General features: G+C 36.9%; 1 protein-coding gene across 3 annotated transcripts in view; it reads left to right on the forward strand.

Moving 5' to 3' along the window:
- The window catches only part of LOC308608264 (uncharacterized protein), a 363,978-nt gene that overhangs the window by 64,386 nt on the left and 284,765 nt on the right, over window positions 1-14,827 (forward strand). The gene's annotated exons all lie outside the window — the stretch shown is intronic.

The raw sequence follows: 14,827 nt of genomic DNA on the forward strand, positions 1-14,827 counted from the left end.
TAGTTCTCCCTTGAGTATTCAACAGAATACTGATCAGAGTGTGCCTACATGTGAGCAGACTTTTGGGGTCTAGGGGAAGGGTCATGAAAAGAACTGAAGGGGCTGGAATAGTAACTGCTGCACCAAGCAAGCTGGAAACGTCAAGATTTATGGGGCATTGGGCAGAGTACACAAAAGAGCCTTGCCTCTGTAGGGTGAATAATTTAGTCCTGGACTAAGCACAGCTCTATTCCCCTGGAAAAAAAATCTTAAAAACAAAACCTGAAAGGATCAAACTGTTTCCAAGTAACTAACTGTGTTCCATAATAAAGCACATTTATAGGATTATAAAAATGTCTAGCTCTCAGTAAGATAAAATCACAATCTCTGGCCATAAAAAATTACCTGGCATGTTAAATGTTAAAAAGAAGAATCAGTTGATCAAAAGTGACTGGGAACTGACAGAGACATTATATAATTAGCAGGAGGATATTAAAGTTATTGTATTTATATAATATTTGTATAATATATTCATATATACTGTATTTGAAAGTTAAGTATAGAAATGGAAGTTATAAAAAAGTTATGATGACATAAAAATTACCCTGCAGAGGATTAAGGGTAGACTAAGCTTTTCAGAATAAAAGATTAGTAAACTTGAAGACATAGCAATAGAATCTACTCAAAACAAATACATAGAGTGAAAAAAAATAAACACAGCATCAGTAAGCTGTAGGACAGTTTTAAGTACACATGGTTAGAGTTCCTGAAGAAGAGAAGGGTGTGGGGCAGAAAACTATTCGAAGAATTAATGGTTGAAAATTTTCCGAATTTTATAAAACTGTAAACTCATATACCTAAGAATATAAATTAACCTCAAGTATGGAAGATAGTATGGAAATTCTTCATAAAATTAAAAATAGAGTTACCATATGATCTTGCAGTCCCACTCCTGGGTATATATCCAAAAGAAGTGAAATCTATATCTCAAAGAAATATCTTCTTTTCCATGTTTGCTGCAGCATTGTTCATAATAGCCAAGATATAGAAACAGCCTAAGTTATCTGTCAACAAGTGAATGGATAAAAAATATTGATACACACACACAGAATTAAAACATATGCCAACAATAGCACAAAAGTTAAGAGAGAAAATACTAAGATTTTTAGGCTAAATGTAAAATGGTATAATATCTCATGAAGGTAGACTATAAGTTACAGATGTATACTATAAATCCTAAAACAACCCCTGAAATAACCAAACACAAGAGATAAAATGGTATTATAAAACGTATTTAATTAATCTGAAAGAAGGCAGGAAAGATGGAAAGAAGGAATAAAAGACAGAAGAATAGAAAGCAAATAGCAAAATGATAGATTTAAACTTAACCATATTAATAATCACACTAAATACAGTTGTTCTAAATACTAGAAATCAAAGTCAGAGTTTGTCAGGTTGGATGAAAAAGCTAGACCTATTATTCATAATATTTCCCTACCATTCTAATGCTATATTATAGGTAGGCTCTGCAGTGATGTCATCTCTCTCATTCCTGATATTTGTAATTTTTTATTTTGCCTTTCTTTTTTTTTTACTGATCAATCTGATTAGAATTTTATCAATTTTATTTATCTTGTCAAAGGACTTTTAGTTCCAATGATTTTCTCTTTTCTGAGGGGACAGGGAAGAATGTGATTTATTTCCCTCCTATTATTAGTTCGCGTTATATGACATAGGTGAAGGGATTTTGCAGATGTGGTTCGGGTTTCAAGTCAGGTGACTTTGAAGTAATCATAAGGGAGATTACCCTGGGTAGGTCAGACCTAATCAGGTGAGACTCAAAAGAGGTAGTACCCAGCCTTAGTCAGGGATTCAAAGCCTGAGAAGGATTTGATTGCTGGCCTTGGGGAAGTGGGCTGACATGTGGTGAGAGGGTCGATGGAGGGGGCCTTGTGACAAAGACCTAGTGACATTCTCTGTGAGCTGAGAATTTTCTGGCTGAAAAATAGCTTATAGGACTGTCTCCAGTCCTACTGCTTCAAGAAATGATATTTTTCAAATAGTTGATACTCTTACATACTGCTGGTGGGAATGTGAAATGGTATAACACATTTGTAAAACACTTGACGGTGATGCATACAGTTATCATATGATCCAACAATTCCATTCCTAAGTATTTCCTCAAGGGAAAGGAAGCATATGTTCCTACTAAGAGCTGCACATGAATGTTCATAGCAACTTCATTGTAATAACCAAAACCTGGATACAACCCAAATGTCCCTCAGTTATAACTGATTATAACTCCACACAACAGATTACTTCTTAGCAATAAAAAAGAATGAACTGCTGATATACACTCTAACAAGTTAATCTCAAAATAATCATCCTGAGTGAAAGAACCTAGGTCACAAAAAGTACACATTTTATAATTCAATTAATATAAAATCCTAGGAAATGCAAGGTCAAGTTTAGTGACAAACAGCAGATTAGAGGTTGTCTGGGGACCAGGGAGGGGTGGTGGTGGAGTGGAGAGGGGCAGGAGGTAACAATTCATCAGAAGCACAGGAAGATTTGGGGAGTGACAGATATGTTTATTTACTTGATTTTGGTGATGGTTTCATGGGCATATACTTATACTAAAATGTGTCATATTGTACACCTAAACAGGTACCATTTATTGCATTTCAATTTTAACTTTAAAAAACTGTTTATAAAAATAATGCTTTTTTGTTTCAATCCTTGAATTTGCTATTTTTCTGTCTCCTGAACAGATCCTTGGACTCTTCAAAGTAAAAACAGAATATAAGTACAATAACTTGATCTATACCAAAGTGTGGCTTAGTCTAGTTAAGTGGTGAAAACCTACTATTTGCCTTTGACTTCAGCTTGACATTTGGAACTAATAAGCCGAATGCCTATTTAAATGCTTTTTTAATTTAACTTAGCTGAGCTTACTCTGCATGATCAATGATTGTGAGATAATATAGGTGCCATCAAATTAAATCTCAGGAGCAAGAACAAGGCATGTCATGCAGATTTATCATTAGTATCTGACTACACACTTTCACATTTAGGTACTCATTCTAAATGTGGCTTGGGATCTGCTTCATATATTGGAATTTTATCAGTCAAATGAAGTATAATAAATGTTATTGTAGAGGTAAAGTCCATAATAAGTAATGATGATTATGAAAGCTGTTAATTTTTATACAAATTAATTGAGAACTTTCAAGTAGTCAAGTAAATAGCAAAATACACTGGCAGTTAACTTGTATATAATGAAGGGAAATATAGATAGAAATTCAATTTTTGTTATCATGAAATCCAATTTAATTACTCCTTTGCTACATTGCTATATCCAAGATTTACTGGTTATCTTTTTCCCAATAATTGGGTGAAATAGGAAATTTAAGAAGAAAGTAAGATAAAACAGAACGATCTAAGTGAAGGCAATAATCTTAAATTTGCTGCTGAAATACTTAAAAAGACTTTTCTTCAAACAGGGCAGAAAGCTTCAGTGTGTGGTATTGCTACAGAGAAATTTTGGTCACTATTCTTGCAGAGAGAAAGGGAAATATAACATCTCAGTGAGAATATTACCAAGAACTCTGCTCTGTTCTTGAGGATGCCTGGCCCTTGTAAAGCTCCTTATCCCTGCTTTTCATTTGCTGCTTTTTCTCTGCAGAATCTCAGTCTCTTTGCCAAACAGAGAACCCTTCTTAATTATTGTTTAGTACAGCAACCAAATCCCTTGACTCTTGCTAAATCTCTTATCCCCTTCTTTCTCAGTGAGTAGTAGCTGTATACGGTGATTGCCTACGTGGGCGCAAGTGACAGACTTCCCAGCATTGTTATGATGGTTAATTAAATGAATAAATATATACAAAGCAACTAGAAGATGGGCGATTAGAAAAAAGTATTTGCCATTACAATTATGCATAGGTACTTAATATGTTTTAGATCTATCGATTTGCATATTTCTACCCAAAAGTCAGCACAGAAGGGAGCCAGGGGAGGTTTTATATTATATTATTGGCAGGTATTATTTTATTTTAAAATTAAGATAAAATATATGAATGTACCTTGCACATAATATGCGCCTTAACCTTTTTTCGTGCTGTGGAAAACAGGATTTAGAATTAGGGAATCCGAATGTGAATTCTTGAATTTTGAGAACATATACACAAAAAATTCATCTCTCAATCTCATAGACTTCCTATGAAAATGGGTATAGTAGTACCAAATTTGTAGACTTGGTGCCAGGATTAAGTGAAATAACATGTACAAAGAATATGTAATACTTTTTGTAAAAAAGCTATTTCCTTTCTTATCTCCTCTTTCTTTTACCTTTGTTAGGCCTCATCTTATTTATCTGTAAAATCAGGAAGTCAAATAGGATTTTCTCTAAGTCCTAAAGTTTATTTCTTTTTTTTCCTTAACATCCTTATTGGAGTATAATTGCTTTACAATGTTGTGTTAATTGCTGTTGTATAACAAAGTAAATCAGCTATACGTATACATATATCCCCATATCCCTTCCCTCTTGCGTCTCCCTCCCACCCTCCCTATCCCACCCCTTTAGGTGGTCACAAAGCACCGAGCTGAGCTCCCTGTGCCATGGGGCTGCTTCCCACTAGCTATCTGTTTTACATTTGGTAGTGTATATATGTCCATGTCACTCTCTCACTTCGTCCCAGCTTACCCTTCCCCCTCTCCATGTCCTCAAGTCCATTCTCTACGTCTGCGTCTTTATTCCTGCCCTGCCCCTAGGTTCTTCAGAACAATTTTATTTTTTTTTTAGGTTCCATATCTATGTGTTAGCATATGGTGTTTGTTTTTCTCTTTCTGACTTACTTCACTCTGTATGACAGTCTCTAGGTCCATCCACCTCACTACAAGGAATTCAGTTTCGTTTCTTTTTTATGACTGAGTAGAATTCCATTGTATATATGTGCCACATCTTCTTTATCCATTCATCTTTCGATGGACGCTTAGGTTGCTTCCATGTCCTGGCTATTGTAAATAGAACTGCAGTGAACATTGTGGTACATGACTCTTTTTAAATGATGGTTTTCTCAGGGTATATGCCCAGTAGTGGGATTGCTGGGTCATATGGTAGTTCTATTTTTAGTTTTTTAAGGAACCTCAATACTATTCTCCATCGTGGCTGTATCAATTTACATTCCCACCAACAGTGCAAGAGTGTTCCCTTTTCTCCACACCCTCTCCAGCATTTATTGTTTGTAGATTTTTGATGATGGCCATTCTGACTGGTGTGAGGTGATACCTCATTGTAGTTTTGATTTGCATTTCTCTAATGATTAGTGATGTTGAGCATCCTTTCATGTGTTTGTTGGCAATCTGTATATCTTCTTTGGAGAAATGCCTATTTAGGTCTTCTGCCCATTTTTGGATTGGGTTGTTTGTTTTTTGATATTGAGCTGCAAGAATTGCTTGTATATTTTGGAGATTAATCCTTTGTCAGTTGCTTCATTTGCAAATATTTTCTCCCATTCTGAGGGTTGTCTTTTTGTCTTGTTTATGGTTTCCTTTGCTGTGCAAAAGCTTTTAAGTTTCATTAGGTCCCATTTGTTTATTTTTCTTTTTATTTCCACTTCTGTAGCAGGTGGGTCAAAAAGGATCTTGCTGTGATTTATGTCATAGAGTGTTCTGCCTATGTTTTCCTCTAAGATTTTTATAGTGTCTGACCTTACTATTTAGGTCTTTAATCCATTTTGAGTTTATTTTGGTGTATGGAGATAGGGAGTGTTCTAATTTCATTCTTTCACATGTAGGTGTCCAGTTTTCCCAGCACCACTTATTGAAGAGGCTATCTTTTCTCCACTGTATATTCTTGCCTCCTTTATCAAAGATAAGGTGACCATATGTGCGTGGGTTTATCTCTGGGCTTTCTGTCCTGTTCTATTGATCTATATTTCTGTTTTTGTGTCAGTACCATACTGTCTTGGTTACTGTAGCCTTGTAGTATAGTCTGAAGTCAGGGAGCCTGATTCCTCCAGCTCCGTTTTTCTTTCTCAAGATTGCTTTGGCTATTCGGGGTCTTTTTGCGTTTCCATACAAATTGTGAAACTTTTTGTTCTAGTTCTGTGAAAAATGCCACTGGTAGTTTGATAGGGATTGCACTGAATCTGTACATTGCTTTGGATAGTATAGTCATTTTCACAATGTTGATTCTTCCAATCCAAGAACATGGTATATCTCTCCATCTGTTTGTATCATCTTTAATTTTTTTCATCAGTGTCTTATGGGTTTCTGCATACAGGTCTTTTGTCTCCTTCATTAGGTTTATTCCTAGATACTTTATTCTTTTTGTTGCAGTAGTAAATGGGAGTGTTTCCTTGATTTCTCTTTCAGATATTTCATCATTAGTGTATAGGAATGCAAGAGGTTTCTGTGCATTAATTTTGTATCCTGCTACTTTACCAAATTCATTGATTAGCTCTAGTAGTTTTCTGGTAGCATCTTTAGGATTCTCTATGTATAGTATCATGTCATCTGCAAATGGTGACAGTTTTACTTCTTTTCCGATTTGGATTCCCTTTCTTTTTCTTCTCTGATTGCTGTGGCTAAAACTTCCAAAACTATGTTGAATAATAGTGGTGAGAGTGGGCAACCTTGTCTTGTTCCTGATTAGTGGAAATGGTTTCAGTTTTTCACCATTGAGAACGATGTTGGCTGTGGGTTTGTCATATATGGCCTTTATTATGTTGAGGTAAGTTCCCTCTATGCCTAGTTTCTGTAGGGCTTTTATCATAAATGGGTGTTGACTTTGGGGTAAGATGGCGGAAGAGTAAGACGCGGAGATCACCTTCCTCCCCACGGATACACCAGAAATACAGCTACACGTGGAGCAACTCCTACAGAACACCTACTGAACGCTGGCAGAAGACCCCAGACCTCCCAAAAGGCTCGCCCTGCACTCCGTGCCCCTCCCTCACGCCCGGCCTGAGTGAGCCAGAGTCCCCGAAGAGGCTGCTCCTTCAACCCTGTCCTGTCTGAGCGAAGAACAGACGCCCTCCGGCGACCTACACGCAGAGGCGGGGCCAAATCCTAAGCTGAGACCCAGGAGCTGTGAGAGCAAAGAAGAGAAAGGGAAACCTCTCCCAGCAGCCTCAGAAGCAGCGGATTAAAGCTCCACAATCAACTTGATGTACCCTGCATCTGTGGAATACATGAATAGACAACACATCATCCCAAATTGAGGATCCCGGAGTCAGTGCTGTGCCTCTGAGGTGGGAGAGCCAACTTCAGGACACTGGTCCACAAGAGACCTCCCAGCTCCACATAATATCAAACGGCAAAAATCTTCCAGAGATCTCCATCTCAACACCAGCACCCAGCTTCACTCAACGACCAGCAAGCTACAGTGCTGGACACCCTATGCCAAACAACTAGCAAGACAGGAACACAACACCACCCATTAGCAGAGAGGTGGCCTAAAATCATAAAAACTCCGCAGACACCCCAAAACACACCACCAGACGTGGACCTGCCCACCAGAAAGACAAGATCCAGCCTCATCCACCAGAACGCAGGCACTAGTCCCCTCCACCAGGAAGCCTACACAACACACTAAACCAACCTTAGCCACTGGGGACAGACACCAAAAACAACGGGAACTACGAACCTGCAGCCTGCAAAAAGGAGACCCCAAACACAGTAACATAAGCAAAATGAGAAGACAGAAAAACACACAGCAGGAGAAGGAGCAAGATAAAAACCCACCAGGTCTAACAAATGAAGAGGTAATAGGCAGTCTACCTGAAAAAGAATTCAGAATAATGATGGTAAAGATGATCCAAGATTCTATTTCCCAGATCCAAAATCTTGGAAATAGAATAGACAAAATGCGAGAAACAGTTAACAAGGACCTAGAAGAACTAAAGATGAATCAAGCATCGATTAAAAACACAATACATGAAATAAAAAATACTCTAGATGGGATCAATAGCAGAATAACTGAGGCAGAAGAACGGATAAGTGAGGTGGAAGATAAAATAGTGGAAATAACTGCTGCAGAGCAAAATAAAGAAAAAAGACTGAAAAGAACAGAGGAGAGTCTCAGAGACCTCTGGGACAACATTAAACGCACCAACATTCGAATTATAGGGGTTCCAGAAGAAGAAGAGAAAAAGAAAGGGACTGAGAAAATATTTGAAGAGATTATAGTTGAAAACTTCCCTAATATGGGAAAGGAAATAGTTAATCAAGTCCAGGAGGCACACAGAGTCCCATACAGAATAAATCCAAGGAGAAATACGCCAAGACACATATTAATCAAACTGTCAAAAATTAAACACAAAGAAATCATATTAAAAGCAGCAAGGCAAAAACAACAAGTAACACACAAGGGAATCCCCATCAGGATAACAGCTGATCTCTCAGCAGAAACTCTACAAGCCAGAAGGCAGTGGCAGGACATAATTAAAGTGATGAAGGAGAAAAACCTGCAACCAAGATTACTCTACCCAGCAAGGATCTCATTCAGATTTGATGGAGAAATTAAAACGTTTACAGACAAGCAAAAGCTGAGAGAGTTCAGCACCACCAAACCAGCTTTACAACAAATGCTAAAGGAACTTCTCTAGGCAAGAAACACAACAGAAGTAAAAGACCTACAATAACGAACCCAAAACAATTAAGAAAATGGGAACAGGAACATACATATCGATAATTACCTTAAATGTAAATGGACTAAATGCTCCCACCAAAAGATACAGATTGGCTGAATGGATACAAAAACAAGACCCATATATATGCTGTCTACAAGAGACCCACTTCAGACCTAGAGACACATACAGACTGAAAGTAAGGGGATGGAAAAAGATATTCCATGCAAATGGAAACCAAAAGAAAGCTGGAGTAGCAATTCTCATATCAGACAAAATAGACTTTAACATAAAGACTACTAGAAGAGACAAAGAAGGACACTACATAATAATCAAGGGTTCCATCCAAGAAGAAGATATAACAATTGTAAATATTTATGCACCAAACATAGGAGCACCTCAATACATAAGGCAAATACTAACAGCCATAAAAGGAGAAATCGACAGTAACACACTCATAGTAGGGGACTATAACACCCCACTTTCACCAATGGACAGATCATCCAAAATGAAAATAAATAAGGAAACACAAGCTTTAAATGATACATTAAACAAGATGGACTTAATTGATATTTATAGGACATTCCATCCAAAAACAACAGAATACACATTTTTCTCAAGTGCTCATGGAACATTCTCCAGGATAGATCATATCTTGGGTCACAAATCAAGCCTTGGTTAATTTAAGAAAATTGAAATTGTATCAAGTATCTTTTCCGACCACAATGCTATGAGACTAGATATCAATTACAGGAAAAGAGCTGTAAAAAATACAAACACATGGAGGCTAAACAATACACTACTTAATAATGAAGTGATCACTGAAGAAATCAAAGAGGAAATTAAAAAATACCTAGAAACAAATGACAATGGAGACACGACGACCCAAAACCTATGGGATGCAGCAAAAGCAGTTCTAAGAGGGAAGTTTATAGCAATACAATCCCACCTTAAGAAACAGGAAACATCACGAATAAACAACCTAACCTTGCACCTAAAGCAATTAGAGAAAGAAGAACAAAAACATCCCAAAGTTAGCAGAAGGAATGAAATCATAAAAATCAGATCAGAAATAAATGAAAAAGAAATGAAGGAAACGATAGCAAAGATCAATAAAACTAAAAGCTGGTTCTTTGAGAAGATAAACAAAATTGATAAACCATTAGCCAGACTCATCAAGAAAAAAAGGGAGAAGACTCAAATCAATAGAATTAGAAATGAAAAAGGAGAAGTAACAAATGACACTGCAGAAATACAAAAGATCATGAGAGATTACTATAAGCAACTCTATGCCAATAACATGGACAACCTGGAAGAAATGGACAAATTCTTAGAAATGCACAACCTGCCAAGACTGAATCAGGCAGAAATAGAAAATATGAACAGACCAATCACAAGCACTGAAATTGAAACTGTGATAAAAAATCTTCCAACAAACAAAAGCCCAGGACCAGATGGCTTCACAGGCGAATTCTATCAAGCATTTAGAGAAGAGCTAACACCTATCCTTCTCAAACTCTTCCAAAATATAGCAGAGGGAGGAACACTCCCAAACTCATTCTACGAGGCCACCATCACCTTGATACCAAAACCAGACAAGGATGTCACAAAGAAAGAAAACTACAGGCCAATATCACTGATGAACATAGATGCAAAAATCCTCAACAAAATACTAGCAAACAGAATCCAACAGCACATTAAAAGGATCATACACCATGATCAAGTGGGGTTTATTCCAGGAATGCAAGGATTCTTCAATATACGCAAATCAATCAACGTGATACACCATATTAACAAATTGAAGGAGAAAAACCATATGATCATCTCAATAGATGCAGAGAAAGCTTTCGACAAAATTCAACACCCATTTATGATAAAAACCCTGCAGAAAGTAGGCACAGAGGGAACTTTCCTCAACATAATAAAGGCCATATATGACAAACCCACAGCCAGCATCGTCCTCAATGGTGAAAAACTGAAACCATTTCCACTAAGATCAGGAACAAGACAAGGTTGCCCACTCTCACCACTCTTATTGAACCTAGTTTTGGAAGTTTTAGCCACAGCAATCAGAGAAGAAAATGAAATAAAAGGAATCCAAATCGGAAAAGAAGAAGTAAAGCTGTCACTGTTTGCAGATGACATGATACTATACATAGAGAATCCTAAAGATGCTACCAGAAAACTACTAGAGTTAATCAATGAATTTGGTAAAGTTGCAGGATACAAAATTAATGCACAGAAATCTCTGGCATTCCTATATACTAACGATGAAAAATCTGAAAGTGAAATCAAGGAAACACTCCCATTTACCACTGCAACAAAAAGAAAAAAAATATCTAGGAATAAGCCTACCTAAGGAGACAAAAGACCTGTATGCAGAAAATTATAAGACACTGATGAAAGAAATTAAAGATGATACAAATAGATGGAGAGATGCACCATGTTCTTGGATTGGAAGAATCAACATTGTGAAAATGACTCTACTACCCAAAGCAATCTACAGATTCAATGCAATCCCTATCAAACTACCACTGGCATTTTTCACAGAACTAGAACAAAAAATTTCACAATTTGTATGGAAACACAAAAGACCCCGAATAGCCAAAGCAATCTTGAGAACGAAAAATGGAGCTGGAGGAATCAGGCTCCCTGACTTCAGACTATACTACAAAGCTACAGTAATCAAGACAGTGTGGTACTGGCACAAAAACAGAAAGATAGATCAATGGAACAGGATAGAAAGCCCAGAGTTAAACCCACGGACATATGGTCACCTTATCTTTGATAAAGGAGGCAGGAATGTACAGTGGAGAAAGGACAGTCTCTTCAATAAGTGGTGCTGGGAAAACTGGATAGGGACATGTAAAAGTATGAGATTAGATCACTCCCTAACACCATACACAAAAATAAGCTCAAAATGGATTAAAGACCTAAATGTAAGGCCAGACACTATCAAACTCTTAGAGGAAAACATAGGCAGAACACTCTATGACATAAATCACAGCAAGATCCTTTTTGACCCACCTCCTAGAGAAATGGAAATAAAGACAAAAATAAACACATGGGACCTAATGAAACTTAAAAGCTTTTGCACAGCAAAGGAAACCATAAACAAGACCAAAAGACAACCCTCAAATGGGAGAAAATATTTGCAAATGAAGCAACTGACAAAGGATTAATCTCCAAAATTTATAAGCAGCTCATGCAGCTCAATAACAAAAAAACAAACAACCCAATCCAAAAATGGGCAGAAGACCTAAATAGACATTTCTCCACAGAAGATATACAGACTGCCAACAAACACATGTAAGGATGCTCAACATCTTTACTCATTAGAGAAATGCAAATCAAAACTACAATGAGATATCATCTCACACCAGTCAGAATGGCCATCATCAAAAAATCTAGAAACAATAAATGCTTGAGAGGGTGTGGAAAAAAGGGAACCCTCTTGCACTGCTGGTGGGAATGTGAATTGGTACAGCCGCTACGGAGAACGGTATAGAGGTTCCTTAAAAAACTACAAATAGAACTACCATATGACCCAGCAATCCCACTACTGGGCATATACCCTGAGAAAACCATAATTCAAAAAGAGACATGTACCAAAATGTTCATAGCAGCCCTATTTACAATAGCCCGGAGCTGGAAACAACCTAAGTGTCCATCATCGGATGAATGGATAAAGAAAACGTGGCACATATATACAATGGAATATTACTCAGCCATAAAAAGAAATGAAATTGAGCTATTTGTAATGAGGTGGATAGACCTAGAGTCTGTCATACAGAGCGAAGTAAGTCAGAAAGAGAAAGACAAATACTGTATGCTAACACATATATATGGAATTTAAGAAAAAAAAATGTCATGAAGAACATAGGGGTAAGACAGGAATAAAGACACAGACCTACTAGAGAATGGACTTGAGGATATGGGGAGGGGGAAGGGTAAGCTGTGACAAAGTGAAAGAGCGGCATGGACATATATACACTACCAAACGTAAGGTAGATAGCTAGTGGGAAGCAGCCGCATAGCACAGGGAGATCAGCTCGGTGCTTTGTGACCGCCTGGAGGGGTGGGATAGGGAGGGTGGGAGGGAGACGCAAAAGGGAGGGGATATGGAAACATATGTATATGTATAACTGATTAAATTTGTTATAAAGCAAAAAATAAATAAATAAATAAATGGGTGTTGAATTTTGTCAGAAGCTTTTTCTGCGCCTATTGAGATGATCATATGTTTTTTCTCCTTCAATTTGTTAATATGGTTTATCAGATTGACTGATTTTCATATATTGAAGAATCCTTGCACTCCTGTGATAAACCCACTTGATCATGGTGTATGATCCTTTTAATGTGCTATTGGATTCTGTTTGCTAGTATTTTGTTGAGGATTTTTGCGTCTATGTTCATCACTGATATTGGCCTGTAGTTTTCATTTTTTTGCGACATCTTTTCCTGGGTTTGGTATCAGGGTGGTGATGGCCTCGTAGAATGAGTTTGGGAGCGTTCCTCCCTCTGCTGTATTTTGGAAGAGTTTGAGAAGGATAGGTATTAGCTCTTCTCTAAATGTTTGATAGAATTTGCCTGTGAAGCCATCTGGTTCTGGGCTTTTGTTTGTTGGAAGATTTTTTATCACAGTTTCAATTTCAGTGCTTGTGATTGGTCTGTTCATATTTTCTATTTCTTCCTGATTCAATCTCGGCAGGTTGTGCATTTCTAAGAATTTGTCCATTTCTTCCAGGTTGTCCATGTTATTGGCATATAGTTGCTTGCAGTAATCGCTCATGATCCTTTGTATTTCTGCAGTGTCAGTTGTTACTTCTCCTTTTTCATTTCTAATTCTATTGATTTGAGTCTTCTCCCTTTTTTTCTTGATGAGTCTGGCTAATGGTTTATCAATTTTGCTTATCTTTTCAAAGAACCAGCTTTTAGTTTTATTGATCTTTGCTATCGTTTCCTTCATTTCTTTTTCATTTATTTGTGTTCCAATCTTTATGATTTCTTTCCTTCTGATAACTTTGGAGGTTTTTTTTGTTCTTTTTTCTCTAATTGCTTTAGGTGTAAGGTTAGTTTGTTTATTTGAAATGTTTCTTGTTTCTTGAGGTAGGATTGTATTGCTGTAAACTTCCTTCTTAGAACTGCTTTTGCTGCAACCCGTAGGTTTTGGGTCATCATGTTTTCATTGCCATTTGTTTCTAGGTATTTTTAGATTTCCTCTTTGACGTCTTCAGTGATCTCTTAGTTATTTAGTAGTGTATTGTTTAGCCTCCATGTGTTTGTATTTTTTACAGTTTTTTTCCTGTAATTGACATCTAGTCTCCTAGCATTGTGGTTGGGAAAGATACTTGATATTATTTCAATTTTCTTAAATTTACCAAGACTTGATTTGTGCCCCAAGATATGATTTATCCTGGAGAATGTTCCATGAGCACTTTAGAAGAAAGTCTATTTTGTTGTTTTTGGATGGCATGTTCTATAAATATCAATTAAGTCTGTCTTATTTAATGTATCATTTAAAGCTTGTGTTTCCTTATTTATTTTCATTCTGGGTGATCTGTCCATTGGTGAAAGTGGGGTGTTAAAGTCCCCTACTATGATTGTGTAACTGTCAATTTCCGCTTTTATGGCTGTTAGCATTTGCCTTATGTATTAAGTTGCTCCTATGTCGGGTGTATAACTATTTACAATTATTATATCTTCTTCTTGGATTGACCATTTAATTATTATGTAGTGTCCGTCTTTGTCTCTTGTAATAGTCTTCATTTTAAAGTCTGTTTTTTCTGATATGAGTATTGCTGCTCCAGCTTCCTTTTGATTTCCATTTGCATGGAATATCTTTTTCTGTCCCCTCACTTTCAGTATGTATGTGTCCCTAGGTCTGAAGTGGGTCTCTTGTAGACAGCATATATATGGGTCTTGCTTTTTGTATCCATTCGCCAGTCTATTTCTTTTGGTTGGAGCATGTAATCCATTTACATTTAAGGTAGTTATTGATATGTATGTTCTATTACCATTTCCTTAATTGTTGTGGGTTTGTTATTGTATGTTTTTTCCTTCTCTTGTGTTTCCTGCCTAGAGAAATTCCTTTAGCATTTATTGTGAAGCTGGTTTGGTGGTGCTGGATTCTCTTAGCTTTTGCTTGTCTGTAAAATTTTAATTCCTCCGTTGAATCTGAATGAGATCCTTGCTGGTTGGAGTAATTTTGGTTGTAG

This window comes from Mesoplodon bidens, assembly GCF_964165515.1.
Source record: "Mesoplodon bidens genome assembly, chromosome: 20".
NCBI lineage: Eukaryota > Metazoa > Chordata > Mammalia > Artiodactyla > Ziphiidae > Mesoplodon > Mesoplodon bidens.